Source organism: Haliotis rubra, unplaced genomic scaffold, assembly GCF_003918875.1.
Source record: "Haliotis rubra isolate DU_JTF1 unplaced genomic scaffold, ASM391887v1 Scf798, whole genome shotgun sequence".
In the NCBI taxonomy this organism is placed as follows: Eukaryota; Metazoa; Mollusca; class Gastropoda; order Lepetellida; family Haliotidae; genus Haliotis; species Haliotis rubra.
This window is the reverse complement of record NW_025767521.1, coordinates 438,501-444,764: the sequence shown is the minus strand read 5'-3', so window position 1 is coordinate 444,764 and position 6,264 is coordinate 438,501. Positions and strand designations below refer to the sequence as shown.

Here is a 6,264-nt window from a genome sequence, read left to right as displayed (position 1 = left end):
TGTAAATAACCTGGATCAGACAATCCAGTGATTGCCACCAGGAGCATCAGTCTGCGCCTCTGGAATACCATGACATGTGTCAACCAAGTAAGCGACCCTGACCCGTTACGGTAAGCATGAGTTTTGCTGAAGAAGAATTCTAACCAGGATCATTAATGGTTACGGCAGTGGGTATTAAGGACACCCCATCCTAGAAAAATCAATAAATTCTTTTTGTGAACATGGTAGTGGCCGAGAGGTCGTAATGTCATATCTTATCCCAAATGTCACCTTGGTTTGGAGAAATGAATCAGCCAATTTGCAAGCAACTAAAAGCAACTGATGTTCAAGAGCTGTAACCTTTCTGGCGTGCCGCATTACAGGGACAAAAGAATAGTTTTATAATTTCAGCAAACCAAATGGTAAATAACTTGGTCTGGACCAGACAATCTGGTGATTGACATCAGGGGCATCTAAGAACCAATATAATGCCCAGAAAGCTGAAAATGAAAATCAAGTCCGTACTGAACCTCATTTGTCTGAGAAATGGACTGTTACAATTAAATAAATATCCAGTGTATGTTCTCCTCTTTATAGATGTTGTTGTTTCGTTTGAATGTCGTGCTGAAGGATACATCAGGTTACGTCATTGGATAGCTCCCAATAATCGGCCTTCTTCTTACAAGTGAGGTTAGAGTATATCAGAAGCCTACATGCACCCTAGTTGGATTTACATTTGTGTCAGTATCTGAATGTTCAGCGAGATGGGTCGGCTCGTAATTGGTTTTGTGTTTTGCCTAACTGCCGCCATTTGCCTAGGCGTCACAAATGAGCAAGGTGGGTTTTATTTATGATACATGAAATACGATGTGATGATGTGCATCAACGTAACGGAATGAATGAATTTAATGTGGTATATGTCAATGAACTGACAGCTATAACGAACTGTTTTGCTGGGTCAAGGACACTATGTTAGTCGCAAAGCGTGTGGCCAACTATGGCTATAACGAACCAAAATTAGTTGTTTCTTCGAGTTCGTGATAACGGTAATTGACGGTACTTAATATTATCAACACTGTTTATGTACGCTGCAATCATTTATCTCGCGGGTATGCCATAACGAGGAGAGATCGTCGTTGCATCGTTCATGTCCTTTATAATTACACCCAAATGCACATTGATTCAAATTTTCAAAAACACATATGCTTTCACTGATAGAAATGTTTGTTTGTGGTATGAATGACAACATATTTTGATAGACTTCGTTTGTTACTTTTATACAGAACACTTAGAGCTTTGATATATACATATATACCCCGGCAGGTTTTGAAACTACAATGATAACTGGTGTTAGTGTGATGTGATGCGTAACACGAACTACAGCTCACATTGCACTACTCTCTAATACGTCGTCTTTGAAAGAAGCCAGGTTGTCAAAGCCATTGTGGTTCTTGCAATCTATTTTGCTCAACACCATAAAGCTTTTGTCAGGTTAAGATTTCACCTTAATCCATGTCTTGAAAAATCTTAAACAGTATTAGCATATGAAAAGTTGTAAACGTGCTGGAATTCGTTTCTCAACACAAACAATCATCGCAAGACATCGCGGGACACGAAGTACGCGAGAAGAGGCCGAGGCTTTTCTACGCTTGAGCAATTCTCCAGCTCGTCGCGGCGGTATCTTCCGAGACTAACATCACCAACGTTTGGCATTTACGTAACATTTACCCACAAAATCTGCATTTATAAGGCAGGTCATGCAATAAAAGGGCATTCAAATAAATTATGAACACATGTGACAGAGGTGTGTAATATGACCACCGTGTATTATTGGTAAATGTCGTTCGGCATCATAACCCTTGAAATTGTGCATGACAAGTTTTCCCCTGTCAGCTTGAAACTTTTTCCGATGGCGAACAAAATATCTGTTTGATTGGTGGTGAGCTTTAAGAAGGTGGTCAGTTTTAGAAAGTGGCGAAAGTGGTGAGGTTTAAGAAGATGGTGAGTTTTAAGAAGGTGGTGAGTTTCAAGAAGGTGGTTAGAAAGTGGTGAAGGTTGTGAGTTTTTTAGATGCAGGTGAGTTTTCCTTTAGAAAGTGAAGGTGGTGAGTTTTGGGATGGTGGTGAGTTTTAAAAGGTGGTGATCTTTTCGAAGGTTGTGCGTTTTAGAGAGTGGTGATCTTTTAAAAGGTGTGGGAGATTTTCGAAGGTGGTGAGGTTTAAGAAGATGGTGAGTTTTAGAAAGCGGTGAAGGTGGTGAGTTTTTAGATGGTGGTGAGTTTTAAAAAGGTGGTGATTTTTTTGAAGGATGTGTGTTTTCAGAGAGTGGTGATATTTTAAAAAGGTGGGGAGATTTTCGAAGGTGGTGAGGTTTAAGAAGATGGTGAGTTTCAAGAAGGTGGTTAGTTTTAAAAAGGTGGTTAGTTTTAAAAGCCGTGATCTTTAAACGGTGGGGAGATTTTAGAAAGTGGTGAGCTTTTAAAAGGTGGTGAGTTTTTAAAAGTGGTGAGGTGGTTACGAGTTTGTCACCTATTCGTCATTATGGCAGGTTCAATAGAAGTAGAGTATGTGACACCAAGGCGAGGGACACGACAAGCTTTGTTTCAAGGTCATCTACACAACAAGAACTCAACAAAGGAACACTGTATTCACTGGTTGTGCGTCGTGAAGGGTTGCAGAGGCAGAGTGACAACCGCTGGCAACCACGTCAGCAACAGCACTGCACACAACCACGAACCTCAGGATCAAACTCAGTGAAGTAGCACCAGGAGGCGAGTTAGAGAGGAGGTGAGGTGAGGTGAAATTGGGTTTAACGTCGTGCTGGAGAATATTTCGCTCATATGACGAGGTGCATGCGTGTGTATGTGTATGTGCGGCTGCTTGTTCTAGCCCAGACTTAAGCTGGTTTTATAGTGCTAGCCCACTGAGATACCATGCCGCAGTGAAGCATGAATACCCCACTCAGACACATTATACTGACTCCGAGCCGACCAGTCCTTGTTGTACCCATTAATGCCGAGCGCCAGGCAGGGACCAACAAGTACCATATTTTAACGTCTTTTGGTATGACGCGGTCGGGGATCGAACCCGCGACCTTCCGCTCTCCGGGCGGACGCTCTAACCACTACACCACGGAGGCGGTCTAGAGAGGAGAGTACTCCAGTACCAACCTTGTATCAGGAACAACTAGCATGACAGGATCCCCAGCCACAGACGTCTCTGGAGTCCCTGGATGCTGCTGGATATTCATATCTACCAGAGATCTAAACGGATTCATTTGATGGTGTTAACCAAGAGTAGTATTTCAGTGATGAAATGATATGTCAAGAGTATGTGACCAAAGTACGGAAGAAATGTTTGTATGTGATGAAATGTTTTATATATTTATACTTGTTATAAGAATAAATACACTCTGCTAATGAAATGATATGTCAAAAGAGTATGTGACTAAAGTATTGAAGAAATGTTTTATACATGTGACATAAGTACTGAAGAAATGCTTTATGTATTTATAATTATTCTAAGAATAAATCCTTTCGGAGTTAAGTCATAATGTACTGACGTCACAACTGAGTTGTGTTTACCCCTGCTTCAACTACAACTCGTGTAAAACTATAGTTGATCACACTGCATATGGGTATAACAAACTTTATGTCTTAGACATAAAGCATTCCTTAATTATTGTTAAAAAGAAAACTACAGAAATATTCACCCATTTGAATTTTGATGCGTACGTGCGTGAAAGTATATATGAAAATCTATGTGACTGTGTATTGAGAGAAAACAAATTTACCAAAGAAATCATTTCTGATCAACAATCTCTTATTGATACAATAAATGTACTTCACACAAAAATCCGTTAAGAATATGTGCATTATGAAGCTTGTGAATAAAAATAATACTTGATTTGTCTGCCATACCATTAATATGTAGCTTTTAGAATCAAATCAATTATGATCAGTGTTTACTCTGTGGTTAATGTGTGACAGGTTTATATCTATTTAGATTGGTTGGTAAATCAACTATTGATACATATTAACTTTAAAACAATAAATGTGGAATGTATCCATTTGTACTCGGAGTTTGCTTGTTTTCTAAAACTGTAGATGTTTAGAACAGGTAAGTCGTATATGTATGGATCTACCTATTCCCGGGGCGGTGGGGTAGCCTAGTTGTTAAAGTGACCCGGGTTCTGTACTCTTTATGGGTAATATTGCTGGAATATAACCATATATACTCACCAGACTTACTAACTCTCATCTCTTCTCCAGGAAGCCCTCCTTCCCTATTGTGCAACGCTTCAATGCCTGGACAGGACCAATTGTGCTTACGGCAATGAGGAGATAAGAGGTTGTCCAATATGTAGGTGCAAACGTTCAACAGAAGCGAGTAAGCATGCACCTTCAACATGTTTCCAGTCAATCTGTTTTACGTAGTCAAAAAGGGAACAATATCTAAACAATAAACTGCTAGGTGGTTCTTGAAAGGCCAGACTCGTCAAAAATCGTCAACGTGTTCACATCCATGAGTGAGTGAGTTAAACATATAGTCAGTTTTCAGTCCTATCTAGAATAGGTCATATGTTAATAATAGGTAATGATATGTGATAAAGACTGTCGCCAAAGGACAATAAATCAGCTATCATCTCACAGTTAGAGATGTAAAACTAGCACGTTACTTATAAAGTATATCACTATAGAGAACAGTACAATAGGGAGTCTGACACTGTCGGGATGCAAACGAGACATTTCAAAGGCAAGGTTCGCATATTTAGTATGCTTTTCCTGAATCTTGCCAATAAAATTGCTGTCAAAGGAGACAGAAAATTCAATGGTATACATGAATTAACTGGCTTTATCAAAATGACAAGATCAGGTTTGTTGGCAGGAATTCTTCTTCTTCTTCTTCTTCTTATTGTTGTTGTTGTTGTTGTTGCTGTTGTTGTCCTCTTTAAATGACAAACAATATAACAAACACACAATCCTCCTTGTCAAATGTTTACTTTCAGAAGGCCGAAGCGACGGTGTATAACTTGTTGCGGCACCTGGCCATGCTGCTTCAGATGTTAATCTGAACCATATGAGTCGACTGCAACGTAACACCCTCTGGTAAGTCGGCCTTGTGCTACAGTGTTCTTTCTTTTGTACGTCAGTATATGTTCCCAGACTAGGGTTTGCGGACCGTTCAGGGGAAAACTGCATTCACCCGCGGTCCTTAACGCTATTTCATTGAATGAAGATAGATTTTAAGTGCGGCTTATATGCTATGAATGGAATTTTATGATTAAGAGTACGTATGTTTCAATATCATTAAAATACATTATACTGAGCAAAGGTACGCACAATACAATGTCATGGTTAGCATTTGATATCAAAAGTGACTTTGTATTTGTTACAATATTCTGTGAGTGAGTGAGTTTAGTTTTACGCCGCTTTTACCAATATTCGATCAATAAACGGCGGGGACACCAGAAATGGGCTTCACGCATTGTACCCACGACTAGCCCTTGCATGTGTTTGTGACGAGTGGAGCAGGATACGCTTATGTTTAATTGCTTGTGCTCCATAAACAAATAAACTTATAGTCGGAATCGTATAATAACTCATTATTACGAAAGTATATTGTATATTTGTCAGGGGAAAATGGATACCTACGTTAATATTACTTCCATTTTACAGACGCTTCAATGTTGACGTTGCCAAGAAATGGACCACAGCCTGAAAAATATATAAAATATATAATCATTCTTTCAAGAATTAAAGACTCTTCTCTTGTTGTTTCTAGTGTCACATTGTAAACGAATAAACAAAGTACTGCACGGCTAATACTGTTTGTGAATTTTGCACGATTGTGTGTTTGTTGTTGAAAACCAGCAAATAGTCACGGTAAAAGTGAGCGAATGAGTTTAGTTTTACGCTGTACTCGGCAAAATTCCAGCTATATGGCGGCGGTCTGTAAATAATCAGGTCTGGACCAGACAATCCAGTGATCAATAGCATGAGCATCGATCTACGCAACTGGGATACGACCACATGTGTCAACCAATTCAGCGAGCACGACTACCCGATCCCGTTAGTCGGCTCTGTCGTAACCGGCGTTTGGGTGTTAGTAAACCCTACCATCGTTACCTATTGATTATGGTCGTTCCACATTGTCAGGGGAGATGTAAGCTCCAGCTCGGCACTCGCTTGGTCCATGGGGAATGCTCAATCAAGGGGTGACGGGTCGGGCGACCGTGACTCCTAACTAACTACATTACATTCATGTACTGGCTTACATACATTCA

The 6,264-nt window shown here is 39.9% G+C and overlaps 1 long non-coding RNA gene across 1 annotated transcript; it reads left to right on the top strand.

Annotated features, from left to right (window-relative positions):
• The first annotated feature begins 671 nt into the window (after positions 1-671).
• Positions 672-5,800, top strand: LOC124261353. Its single transcript, XR_006894300.1, has 4 exons — positions 672-816; positions 4,250-4,367; positions 4,987-5,086; positions 5,657-5,800. It is a non-coding gene; the product is annotated as an uncharacterized LOC124261353 (long non-coding RNA).
• Positions 5,801-6,264: the final 464 nt, after the last annotated feature.